At 43.1% G+C, this 13,681-nt stretch overlaps 1 protein-coding gene across 1 annotated transcript in view; it reads right to left on the bottom strand.

The window, feature by feature from the left end:
* Positions 1-13,681, bottom strand: part of LOC146861930 (uncharacterized) — a 437,430-nt gene that overhangs the window by 283,521 nt on the left and 140,228 nt on the right. The gene's annotated exons all lie outside the window — the stretch shown is intronic.

Raw genomic sequence — 13,681 nt, 5'->3', positions numbered from 1 at the left:
ACTGTATTTGCAACTACATATGTACAAAACCCATTTTGCCATTCTGGAGTTTTTGCGTATAGCAAAATGGGTTTAGAAAATTTTACTGGATTACAACTTGGAAAGGGGATGTTTTAGGTTCTCCTACCAAAATGTAAACCGGTAACATATGAATCAATGGTATGTAATTGTAACTACAGTTGCAAATCATTGATCAGATAAGGGCTCCCAAATTGTTGTGGTAAATGATTCACAAAGGGAAAGATGTTCTCTTTGAATTTATTCCACTTTGGTAATCATAGTGTGAGCTAACGGAGGGAAAGCGGTGGTCCTGAAGACCACTGCCAACTTTCACATAAGTAATTGAAAATGGAAAGTGTTCTAACAAAAAAAAACCCACCTGTTTCCGCTAAGGAAATGGGGTACTTAAAAAAAGGTGTTTAATTTCGAAATGGAATAACAGGGATGGTGGTCGGCTATCCCTGCAGACCACAATCCCTGTCACTACACTCAATATTTGGAGGTTTGGCGTTCTACAGCCGTTGATGGCGAACGCCTGACAGAGGAGCTCCAGACCCCAGATGGTGCATTTGCTTATCATGTTGCACCAAACCAGCACGCAGGGTGGCGAGCGGCTGGTGGACTTAGTTCTCGCCACAGTATGCGGTAAAGATGGCAGGAGTCGTTGGGACCCATTACTAAGGCAGCCTGCATTGGATGGGCCCGGGAATATGAGGCCGGCCCTAACGGCTCGTGTCAGTCATGACCTCAACAGCCCATAATAATTACTGTGCCTGTGTCAGTTGAGGCTTCAACGGCCCATATTAATTACTGTGCCTGAGCCTGTTGGGGCCTCAATGACCCATATTAATTTCTGTGCCTGTAGGGCACAGTCCCCGGAATCCCCCAGCATGAGACAGGGTACATGCCGGTGGATGTGTCTGGTAATGGCTGGAACCAGTCCCCTGGTACGGAGTGTTGAAATTTCCAGAATGACTGAAGCCCCTTCCGGGGGGGCGGGGATACACGCCTTCCCCCCGTTACACTTGTCCTTAAATCATCAAGGTCCCCCCTCTGACCGCTCTGCTCGACCTCCATCCTTCCCCTACCGCACGCCTGAGGTGTGGTTTCCGTCCCCTCCTTTCCCCCTCCCGAGAGAGATGATCTGCGACCCTCAGACTGGAATTCGTGGCACATTTGGGTTCACTAGGTGGGTTAGGGTGGGTTGGGGAGTTGGGGGGTTGTTAGGCAGGCATTGCCCCCATAGATACAGAATCTTGAAGGTCGGGAATGTAGCACATAGCTATGTGCTTGACTGATGTACTTCCACGCTCTCGTATGTCATATTCAGTGTGCATCGACAACTATGTGGCATCATTTTTAGGATTGCACAAGATGCCTGTGTTGTATCCTTTAGAGCTATGTATAATTACTGTGTTTAATACAGATTGTAACTCATTGCTCCTTCCTATGCAAAAAGTGAATACAATTTTGTTAAAAAAAAAAAAAAAAATTCTGTGCCTGTGGTCGATGCGGTGTGCGCTAACCTTGGCCGTTGCTGCATGTGAGGCTGGCTGCTGTTCATAAAGTCACCAGCCATCCTCGGCAGGTAGCTGATGGAAATGGCTCATCATAAGTAAATCAACAAGCTTTTACACTCGATCTCTTGTCTGGATGACACTCTTCCAAATATGTCTGTTCTTTGTATGCCACCAATGATGCATTGTCCCTCTGGAGCTGGCTGGCTTGCATGCAGACTAAGAGTGCATCAGTCTTAGTGGACATATTAGAATTCATCATTAAGAGAAATCAGGATGTGAGTAAAGGACCTTGGTGTCCCGCTTTTTTTGAGAACGTGTTTAGTTGTCATGAGCAGTCACGAGCGGAGTTCTGTGTTCCAGCTCGTGACTGACTCGTGTCGTGGGGAAGAATGTTTAGCTTCAAAAAATGGTGGAAGGTTGGGCATGAGCTCTTGGGGGTTGAAACGGTATTTTTGACTTGAACTGATTGTACGCAGACGTGTATTAAACTTCACGTCCTATTTCATCTTCCTGGTCCGTGTTTTCTTTCCTATGGATGTCTGTACTTCCAACACTGGCGACGAGCGGGATGTGGAACCATAATTAAATTTAATCCGGAATATATATATTTTTTTTCTATTTTTTCTTGGAAGCTACGATCTCTACATGGGAAAGGATCTTCTTTTCTTCTCATAAGGGACCCAGGAACCGTAAAAGGAAATCGGAAAACGAATTATTCTTACTTGTTCTACGTTACTTTTGCCTGTTTTCTTGGTTTTTGTTCAAGGATTCTACCGGCAAGCCATCACCGTCACGGGTTAGAATTCTGGAGGGGCAAACACAAAGTTGTCTTCGTCACAGTTTCGAGGCGTATGAAGGACGCACGCTGACGTGAGCGCAGCGCGTCAATATACGTGAAGGAGAGTGGTTTCGTTTCCTGGCAACAATCTCCGGAATACACATTTCTTATACAAGGACGCGCGCTAACGTTAGCGCACCGCGTCATACAGGAGGCGTTCCCCAATTGCTCTAAATCGATTCCTGGCAACAGTAAACAAGGATTTCTACTGTGGTTTGTTTATACGGGAAGCAGCTTTTGGGTAATATTTACTACTTCGGTGACACGCACACCGTGTGTCATTCACACTATTGTTATTTCTGGAACAAAACTGTTATCATATGATATAGTCAGAATAAGTACAAATATTAATTTATTTAGTTGTTCAACATTAATATTGTCTTTTCTGTTTTTATTGTTTTTCGCCATGTCTGGTATTGTTCCTCCTCCATCATTTCTAGCTTCCCCTGGTGATCCTCCCATGTCTTGGGAAATATGGGAACCTGTTTTTTTAGCATATGTAGAAGTGTTAGAGGGTGAGGAATGTGAACCAGAGAGAAAACTTTCACTTTTGAAACACTGTTTAGGTGGGATTGCGTTGAAAGAATTTAAAAGCTTACCTGCGCTGATTAATCCTGGCAACATTAACGTATATGACTATGCATCTTCACAACTGAATTTACGATACGGAAAAAAAAAACATTGTAATGGAGAGATTTATATTTTATTCACGAAAGCAAAAAAGATGATGAACCCATTGAAGATTTTGTATCAGCTCTCAGATCTTTAGCTATCACATGTGATTTTGAGCATATTTGTTATGAACAAGTCCTACGTTTTCAAATTTTAATGAGAACAAACAATAAAAAAGTTCAAGAGCGTCTTTGGACCACATCAGACATGTCATTAAATAATGCCATTGATATTGCAAAATCAATTGAACACTCAAAAACATTTGTAAAAGAAACTAGAGGAAATGACAAAAATGATGTCTTTAATGTTTCTAAAGATTCTGACAAACAAAGGAAACATTTTCCACAAAAGACTGACAAGTCGTTAAAAGTTGATGGTAAAGCCAAAAGTAAAAAATACGAAAAAAATAATTGCCCATTACTTTGTTACAGATGTGGAAGTGACAGCCATTTAGCTGATTTTAAGAATTGTCCTGCCATAGGGAGAGTTTGTACAAAATGTAATAAGAAGGGTCATTTTGGGAAATTTTGTAAGTCAATTCCTAGAAAAGTCAATTACATTTATGATGATAACGATAATCCATGTGATGACAATGACTATGAAGTCAACACTGTTATTAATATGTGTGACGGGGGTGAGGGTACTAAATTTCCATCATGTTTTATTACTGTAGGTGATGTCGACTTAGAATTTTTCGTAGATTCTTGTGCCTGGTATACTATTATTTTGTTAAACATTTTTCGTAACAATTGGCCCACGAAGATTTTGTCTCCACCTGATGTTTCTCCTGGTGGATATACAGGACACAAAATTTACCTGGTTGGTTTTTTTTGCACAAACTTAATATTTTCTGGTCTTCATATCTTTGGGAAGATATATGTAGCAAGATCAGGTTTGTCACTCTTAGGGTGGCCCCTCCAACGCCAATTAGGAATTAAAATTGATCCCAGAGCTGATCCTCCTGTCTATGTGGTTGACTCTTGTAATATTACCCACAATCAAGATCCTCAATTAGTCAATAGGTTGAAAGAATCTTTTCCCGATGTCTTTAGTAGAGAGTTAGGAAGATACAAAGGGTTTGAACATGTCATCAAGTTACACGACAATGTAGTCCCTGTGCGACACAAAGTGAGAAATGTTTCTCTTACTTACAGGGGCAAATTGAAGGACATGCTCAAGGAACTATGTAATAAGAACATCATTGAGCCTATTGAGTCATCACCTTGGGTTTCTCCCATTGTGATTTTGGTTAAGTCATCAGGTGAGCTTAGGTTATGTGTGGACCTTCGCAGTGTAAATAATGCGATTTGGGTGGATTCTCACCCTTTACCCAATCTTCATGAAATGGTTTCCACGTTAGCAGGGGCTCAAGTGTTTTTCTGCATTGATTTGGCTAGTGCTTATCACCAAGTGGTCCTTTTTGAAGAATCAAAGAATATTACTGCATTTATCACGCCTGAAGGGCTTTACAGGTACTGCCGCATGCCTTTTGGCCTTGCTAGTGCTGCCTCAGTGTTTCAGAGACTCATGAGGGATACCTTGGAGGGACTAAATGGAGCGATAGCATTTCAAGATGATATTCTTGTTTATGGTAAAAATAATGAGGAACATGATTCAAATCTAATAAGTGTAATCGCTGCTTTAGCCCAAAAAGGTCTTACACTTCCTCTTGATAAATGTAAAATCAAGGAAAAGGAAGTAGAATACTTAGGACATACAATTAGTGGAAATGGGATCAAACCTAAACGAAATCATATTGAAAGTATTATAAATGCTCCCACACCTATGTCCAAAGAACTACTTGTAGCTTTTTTAGGTCTCATCGAGTTTTACGCCGAATTCATACCAAATTTTGCCTCTAAAGTGGATCCTTTTAGATGTTTATTAAAGAAAAATGCAAAATTTATTTGGACCACAGATATGTCTAAGGCATTTCAAGATTTAAAGGATTTCATAGTGAAAGCTCCATGTCTTAAACCTTTTATGTGTGGTAAACAATGCATTATTATGGTGGATGCTAGCAGTACCGGGTTAGGTGGTGTTCTCTTACAAAGAGACAATGGTAAAGAGTGGATTATAGCATATGCTTCGAGAGCTTTGAGAGATGCAGAAAAACATTACTCAGTTATAGAGAGGGAGCTGTTAGCTTGTGTTTGGGGAGCTGAACATTTTAGAACCTTTTTGTGGGGTACTAAATTTACCATTAAAACTGATCATAAACCTCTTGTTTATTTAATGGCACCAGGTGGTGGACGCACCATGTCCGCACGTCTTGCAAGACTTGCTTCGAGATTACAGTCTTTCCAATTTCAAGTTGAATATGTCCAAGGTAAAGCTAATGTAAATGCTGATTGCATGTCTAGATTAATTTCACCTATGGCATTCCCAGACAAAATTAAAGATGATGATTGTGAAGTAGCTTTTACCATGGGTGATATTAATTTAGTATTTGGTAAACAAGCTGGTTTGCAAGAAAACATTTGGTTGCTAGAAATGGAAAAGGATTCAGAGTTCATTAATGTCAAGAAGTATTTGCTTCAAGGTTGGCCTGAACAGAGGAAGTTATCTGGAGATATGATGGGTTTCTCGAAGGTTCAAGAAGAACTCGCTGTGGAAAATGGTTTGGTTTTGAGGGGTGACAGGATTATTCCTCCCTTTTCTCTTAGGAATACTATTCTTGGAATTGCTCATGAAGGACATTTAGGGATTTCATTTACCAGGAGACGTGTCAAGGAATCTTTTTGGTGGCCAAGCATTGACGTATCAGTTGATCATTTTGTACGTTCATGTGTTCATTGTTCCAATAGTGACAAGTCTGCTGTTGCTCTACGTCCGGAACCCCATCCTGTAGAATTTCTGCTTGGTCCTTGGTGTAAACTTGGGTTAGATATCATTGGCCCTTTCAATATTTTACCTAAACACAAAGCTTTTGGAATAGTACTTACTGACTACTATTCCAAATGGTCTGAAGTTAAGATGGTAAAGGAAGTCACTTCTCAGAGTCTTATTGAATTCTTAGATGAAGTCTTTTGTAGAGTAGGCATTCCTCAAGAAATTGTAACTGACAATGGACCACAATTTATTGGCAAGGAAATGGAAGATTTTCTTGTTAAATGTGGAATTATTCACAATAGAATCGCTGTTTTCCATCCTGAAGCGAATGGTCAAGTGGAGAGATTCAATCGTGTGGTTAAAGAGGCTATCCAATTGTCTGTTAAGGGTGGGTTGAATTGGCGGAATGCTTTGCAATCCATGTTATTAGCATACAGGACTTCTTCAAATTCTGTCACCTTAGTCAGTCCTTTTGAACTTTTAAGAGGGCGTAAACCTAGCACTAATTTGGTGGATGAAGAAAAACATAAATGGGTTCAATGATTTTTTTAAAGTGGATTATGAAGCGGTGCAACGAAGAGTAGAATCATGCAAAAATAGAATGAAAGGTGCAATGGAAAAGAAATTGGGCTCATTAACTAAACAGGTGATCAAGGTGGGGGATTTGGTTCGCATAAAGAAAAAAGAAGGTGTAAGTAAAGGTTTATCTACTTGGTCATGTCCAAGAAAAGTAATTGAAACATTTAAGAACGCTGTCAGAGTTGATGGTGGTTCTGTCTGGAATTTAAACAGAGTTTCTTTGTTTAAGGGTGTTACTACTTTTCAAGAAGATCACACCAGTAATGTATTTTTGGACTTGGGGCATAACAATGACCATGAGGATTTATCTCCTCCCAGTTGTGTTTCTGATAATTCAAGGATTGGGCGCACTCATCGCCTTCCTGCTAAGTACAAGGATTTTATCATGAATTAATCTTGTAAGTTATTTGAAAGTATTACTCAAGATGTTGTTTTTATTTACTATTGTTATATTGTTTTTTTCTTTTCTCAAGGGGGGAAGGTGTGTTGGGAACGTGTTTAGTTGTCATAAGCAGTCACGAGCGGAGTTCTGTGTTCCAGCTCGTGACTGACTCGTGTCGTGGGGAAGAATGTTTCGCTTCAAAAAATGGTGGAAGGTTGGGCATGAGCTCTTGGGGGTTGAAACGGTATTCTTGACTTGAACTGATTGAATGCAGACGTGTATTAAACTTCACGTCCTACTTCATCTTCCTGGTCCGTGTTTTCTTTCCTATGGATGTCTGTACTTCCAACAGCTTTGGTATGGAGCACTCTTGCTTCTGTTGAAGAACTGTCCCAAGAAACCTTTACAGGAGGTCCTAAGCAAGTTGTGCAAATATGCCCAGTAAAAATACAGTCATTTGCTGCAGTACCACTTTACCACTGTTTCAGCTAGATGCAATTCTTAAGCAAATCGGTATTTGATTGTACTTCGTGCCCTCATTTACCCCGACCAAAATGGATTCGCTCCAGGACACAACACGTCTAATAATATTAGATGACTCTTCCATGTGATGAATCAGGCCTCACTGCGATACCCTCAGGCAACATGCCTTATACTGGTCCTCGAGAAGGCCTTTGATTCTTCATCTTGCAAGAAACCTCTTCAAGGTTTTATGGACAGCAGGACTGGGCCAATGCCTTCTGACCTACACGAAGCTCTTGTACACAAACCCGTCATTTAGGGATAGTATTGGTTGCTTGATTTCGCCCTCCTTTCCAATAGGTCATTGCACACGTTCGGGCTGCCCTCTCCCCTATCCTATTCACAATCGACATGGAGCCGCTGGTTCATCGCATTCGCTTGGACGGACAGCAGTTGGGTATCTCTCTTGACGGAATCACACACGCTGTGTCACTCTATGCGAATGACTTGTTACATATCAGAGACGGGTCAGGAGACATGTCCTCAATATCATCTACTTTCGCTGACTTTGAGGAAGCAGCTGGCCTCCGATTGAACGAGGGCAATTGCTGGTGGCACTCTGATCATTATGGGGAGCACCCATGTGGTGATACATACTCTATACCTCATGGGGGGAGGTCGACATCTCATCATATGGCTTCAAAGCTATTAAGGAACATGCAGATATATCTTAGGTTTACCTCTGCCGCCTCTGGGTGGAGGGCTTAATAAGACCTCCTCACAATACTGGTCTGGGGCCCTGGAGTCTCCTAAAACTGTTTCAAGGAGTGCTCGTTTTAAAAATATTCAATATATGATCCTTCACAGGTCTTAACTTACACCCTCTTGACTAAATTATATGCTCCCCAAAGCCAATTTCACTTGTCCTAGATGTTTCACCCAGGTTGCTGACTTCTGGCACCTGCTCTGATCCTGCCTTAATAAAGCAAGTTGTTGGCATGCAGTACATGCTTCATTGAGCACAGCAGAACTCACCACATTATTTTCATAGGAGGCTACTGCCTTAGTTATTTTCCATAGACAAAACAATAACAGGGTACGGGCGCAATTCACCAATTTTCGCCCTCCTGTTAGCCAAGTGTCTACTAACCATGCACTGGAGGGCCCAACACCCCCCCCCCCTCCCCCCGGCTCGCCCCCTGTAGCTGAGGCATTACTTCGATGGGGAGAAGCAGAAAGCTCTGCAAAGCATTGGGAGGAAGCCAGTCGTATATGCCGGCGCCCTATTGCTATTGCCTGGGACACTATGCTTATACAGTATAAGGAGCTGGCTGAAGAGAATCCCCCTCACACATCAGGCCAAATTTGTAGGCCTCAGGTCCTCGACTACTCTCCCTGTTCATCACAATACGTCAGAGTTCACACCCACTCCTTGAACCCCCCCCGAAATTCTGTTTCGCAGCATTACACTATTATTGCTCGTGCGCCCCCTAGTTCCTTTTTTCAAGTTTTGTAACCCAACCCTATTATTCATTGGGTCCCCCTCATCCGTTTATGACACATAGCGAGACAATTTTACATGGCAGCACGTAGCTAAAACTTTTGCCATTTTACATCCGTATGAGCCAGTGCAATTCACTCCTAAACTATTGTTTATGAAGGCACTGAACCTTGGTTTCTTTCATATGCTGTTATTGAATTGTCTATAATGATTGTTAACTGCTACAATTGCAAATGTTTATATAAGAATGCCATCTCATCCTGCTACAACTGCTATTGTCTACTGTTGGGGGAAAAAACCCAATAAAAATTGGTTCATCTTCAGGAGGTTGCAACTTGTGGCCTGCCTAATCAATAATAATTAGGCAGGTCATTTTATTTTACGAAGCAACCTATTGGCACAGCAAAGGTGCTGAATTCTCAACCCACTTTTTGCACACAGTATGTTAGTACAGCAGGCCCGGAGCACTCAGAATAATAAACGCAAGCATTACTAATCCTACCTTCTGTATAATACAAACCAACAACTCTTTGATAGTTCACTCATATGCTCACAAATAAATTGATATCAGTAGACAAGGCATGAAAAATTGCGACAGTTTCATTCTTAAATACGAATACTGAAATCGATGGAAATAAAACACAAGCCCTTAATCTCCTTCTTCCAGCAAGCAGCACAGAAAACAATCGAGTCGAGAAAAGTCTGCAAAATGTCCATTAGTGATTATTGTAAATTCATGCTGCGTACACAAACACTGAATGAGGTCTTAGTTTTGTATCAGGCGTCTGAAAATAATATTACCGCAAAACGGCGATCTAGAGCAACTTACTCTGGGGTGAAAGGGCACAGCTATTAAGGTGCTTGAAAAGCTTATCTTAACTAGATATATTATCCAAGTGCCCAAAGGCGCGTCCTAGCTTCACTTTCAGGCTGCATTTACAACCATAAAAAAGATGGATTAGTGCATAACGGCCTGAAGCACTCCCGGTCAGGACTTCCCACTATCCTCTTTCCTGGTTGTATCGGTGGATTCAGACAGTATTTAATTTGTAGAAGAAGCACTAATGATGATAAATGAGTGCAGGGAGCAGGGCCGAAGGGCTTTCTTAGGAGCCCGCCGGCCAAGTTGCAGAGCCGAAAGCCAGGTTGCCAAAGGCTGCCAAGCCTTGATTCCACCTTGTGCCTTGCTCTTCCACCATCCCCCCAGGGGCAGAACTGCCTTTGGGGCAGCCGGTGCAATGCACCGGGGCACAGAGGTAGGAAGGGGCCCAGGCTGCTCTGCACCAGCTGATGCTATTTCAGAGCCTGCGGTGTTTTGTGTTTTTTTCCACAGTTCATGCCAGGGGCTTGGCTGTGTTTCAAAACGTGGAGTCCATAGAGTAGAGGACAAGGGAAGAATAAAGGAGAGAGAGGAAAGAGATGAGAGAAAAGGAGAGGGTGAAAGAACGGGGAAAAGGGCATAAAAAGGTGACAGAATGGGAGAAGGAAATAAGGGGCATATCAACAAAGGCTTTATCTCTGCTTTTTTGGCTTTTAAAGCCAAAAAAGCAGAGATAAAACTAGCGCCCTATCAACAACAGGGTGCTAACATGCAAATTGGCATGTTAGCACCCTTTTACTCTACGCTTCCCCTTGCATCTCTAATGAGATGCAAAGGGGGCGTTCCAGAGTAAAATAATAGGAGAAATGTTGCTAAGCGACATTTCTCCTATTATCAAGAATATCGCTAACCCTGTTAGAGACCAAAAAAGCAGCGCTAACCGCGGTTAACGCTGCTTTTTTACGTCTGGTATGTTCCTGACTTAGCCATGATATCCTATGGGAGGAGGATATCATGGCTAAATTTGCCAGTCCCTATCAACAAGGTAACGTGAGATTATCGCTGGGTTTCCAGCGATAATCTCACGTTAGCCTGTTAGCGTGAGGATTTTTATCGCTATTGAGATAAGCGTTGCTAATAGCACGCTATCTCAGCGATAAAAATTCACGCTAGCCGGCGATAATTATCCTAGCGCTAAGTGCGCTTAGAGATAATTATCGCCGGTTGTTGTTGATATGCCCCAATGTTTGAAAGAAAGGAGATAAGGATGAACAAAGTGGGCAAAGGCAAAGGAAGAGAATGGAATCAGAAATGAGGAGAGGAGAGGAGATGAGGATGAGTGCGAGACTGAAGAGGGGGACGAGAGAGACTGAGGAAGGCGATAAAGGGAAGAGCATTAAACAGATGAAGGAGATGATAGGAGAGCGGGGCGGAGATAGGGAGGCGAGAAGTAAAGATGTTTCAAATGAGGAAACTGAAGACCCATAAATTCCATTAGTGTAGCATGTGCAGTGAGGGCAGTGTCCAGAGGAGTGATGGGTGAGCTGCTGCACCTCATTAATAGCAGTATTTTAATACTAGCTGGGGGACCGAGTTTCATTGTTGAAGCTAGGGCCCATGACCTCAGGCTACCCCCCCTGCATTATCCTCTTGTGTCTTTATCTAACTCTTGTACATTCTTTAACATCACTACTTTCTACATTTGTCACTATTTTGCTATCCACCACATGCAACCACAGACATAGATTAGGTTTGGCCTCAGTCACTCTTAGCTATTCACTTGTATGTAAATGTAACATGTAGTGTTGCCACTTTTCCCGAGAAAAATACTAGCCACGGGCTCATGTGTTAAGATACGACAAAGGCCCAGCCATGATATTTAAATAGGATGTTATATGAAATTGTTAAAATCATTTTTTAACATGGCTTTTCTGTCTTTGTTTATTTTAGTTATCAATCAGGGGTCAGTAATGCAGCTCTAGAATACATCTTAAAGTGGTTTCTACTTATATATGCAGTTTTTAATATTAACTGATAAGGGCAAATTTCACATTCTAGGTTATTTTCCAAAGTTTTGTACCAGCCAGGACATCAAACAAGCATTTCCAATACAATTGGTCTTGCATTTGTGAACGTTAGAGCTATTGGTATTGTAAATGATATTGTTTTTAGGTCTCGCTGAGGCAGTGCATGTGCTACTGTGTGAGACATTTAGTGTATGAGTTTTCAAAGTACTGCCACAGGCTTTTGGTGGCCTAAAGCTTGCGTGCACGCGAGCGTGTACGCGCGCAGCCGCCATCTGCCTTTCTGTCATGGCTCATTAAACCTTCCAGCGCGTGAATCATGCTCCTCCACCCCCTTGCTGTCTGTTCTCACTACCCCCCTCCCTTCTCCCTCCTCACTTCTCCCCCTCCCTTCTCGTTAGCTTGTTATTCCTAACTTCGGAAGCATCTGATGTGAATTCTTCAAGGAGCAATTCACTTCCGACTAAGCCAATGCCGCCTCAGACAGTAGACATTTTCTGGTGCTTGTTGTTTTCGTTTCTGATACTTGTTTTTCGAGTGCCTCAGTTTTTAAGAACCAAGACAGTTGGGGGAATAAGCAAGTTGGCGGAAACATTTGGGAAGCCCACCTAAGACTCGCCCCTTGCGGCCTGCACTCCAAGTACAATTAGGACCACGAAAACCATGCACACCTCCGATATATCAGCACACTCGGAGCCCCACAGTGCTAGAAAAGCGCGAAATGTGAGGTATTTCTTTTAGTGTAATTACAAAAAACTTCAGAGAAAGTGCACGGAAAACAGAGCAGGCACTTTAGTGCAATATTGGAAGTAAAATGTGTCCTCACATTGGAAGGCTCATCTCGCCCACACAAAAAAAATGCAAAACCACAAGTGAGATGATAAAAAAACGAAGGCGTTATGTTTGTTCGCGTTCTTCCCATAGTAGGAATAATAGCGAAATTTCACGTAAAAGCATAACGCGAAATAACGTAAATTACCAAGATTATGCCACCATAGTGAGCATTTTGCTCATGCCTAGTCAATATCACCCGGAAGCCAGGACACCTCGGAACTACCCCTACAAGCACTACACTCCTCAGCCCCTACCTCCCAAACCCCAGGTATATGTTTAATTAGTTGCAACTGCCTCCTCCTACTAGCTTCTCCATACTTTCAAGCCGCCAGGCCTCCACACCTCCCCTCTACCCCCCCAGCAGCCTGCAAGTCTCCCCCCCGCCCTCAGCAGCCACACGTCCTCTGATCTCCCCACCCCCTCACAACCTTTGTATATGTTTTATTAGGTACAAATTACCCTGTCGTAAATGCTGTACATACCCTCACCCACACAGCCCGCCCATCAGCCTGCACACCACCTCCGATCTTCCCACCCCCATCGACCCCTTGCATATGTTTTTTTCGGTACAACTGCCCGCTCTACTGCCTTGTACCCACCTTCATCCCCACCCCCCCTACTTCCCCCAGAAGCATTCACACCTCCTCTGAGAAACACATCACGGCTTCCAAGTCCCAGGCACCGCAACTGGGTTTTAATGAAACCGAAGTACAGCTTAAAAAGACATTTCAGCTTTCTAATCGTCCCGGCTTTTTAATTCTCGCGACGGGGCCCCTCCCGGGGGCCCTGAACAGCCTAATGTGGATTATCAGCAACAAGTTGGCACCGGAGCAGGAAAGGGGCCAGCTGCCGGCGGCGGCGCACTGCCGATCGAGTCTTACATAATTAAAGGATTTTAAAAAATGAATCCCGCCATTTCCTTCTGAAATAGAACAGTGCACACATGTACGACAGACAGCAGATGCCCAGACACCTGAAGACGGGTCACATCACTGTCTGGGGGCGAGAAACAGGTGTCCCTCGCCCCCAGAGCTGGAGGCACGCCTGGATACGAGGGTGGGGCTCCAGCCCCCCATCCTCCTGTTGCTGAGAGGAGGGGGTCCCCGACAGGGTCTCGCATTGAAGGCTAAGATGCCATGGGTCGCTCTTCAGGAGATGGCTGAGGCTTCTATAGCGCCAAACAGGGCCACCGGGCGCTTGAGTAACAACACAAAACA

Source organism: Triturus cristatus, chromosome 2_2, assembly GCF_964204655.1.
Source record: "Triturus cristatus chromosome 2_2, aTriCri1.1, whole genome shotgun sequence".
Taxonomy (NCBI): Eukaryota; Metazoa; Chordata; class Amphibia; order Caudata; family Salamandridae; genus Triturus; species Triturus cristatus.
Note: the sequence above shows the minus strand (reverse complement) of the source record. Positions and strands in the feature narration are given on the sequence as shown.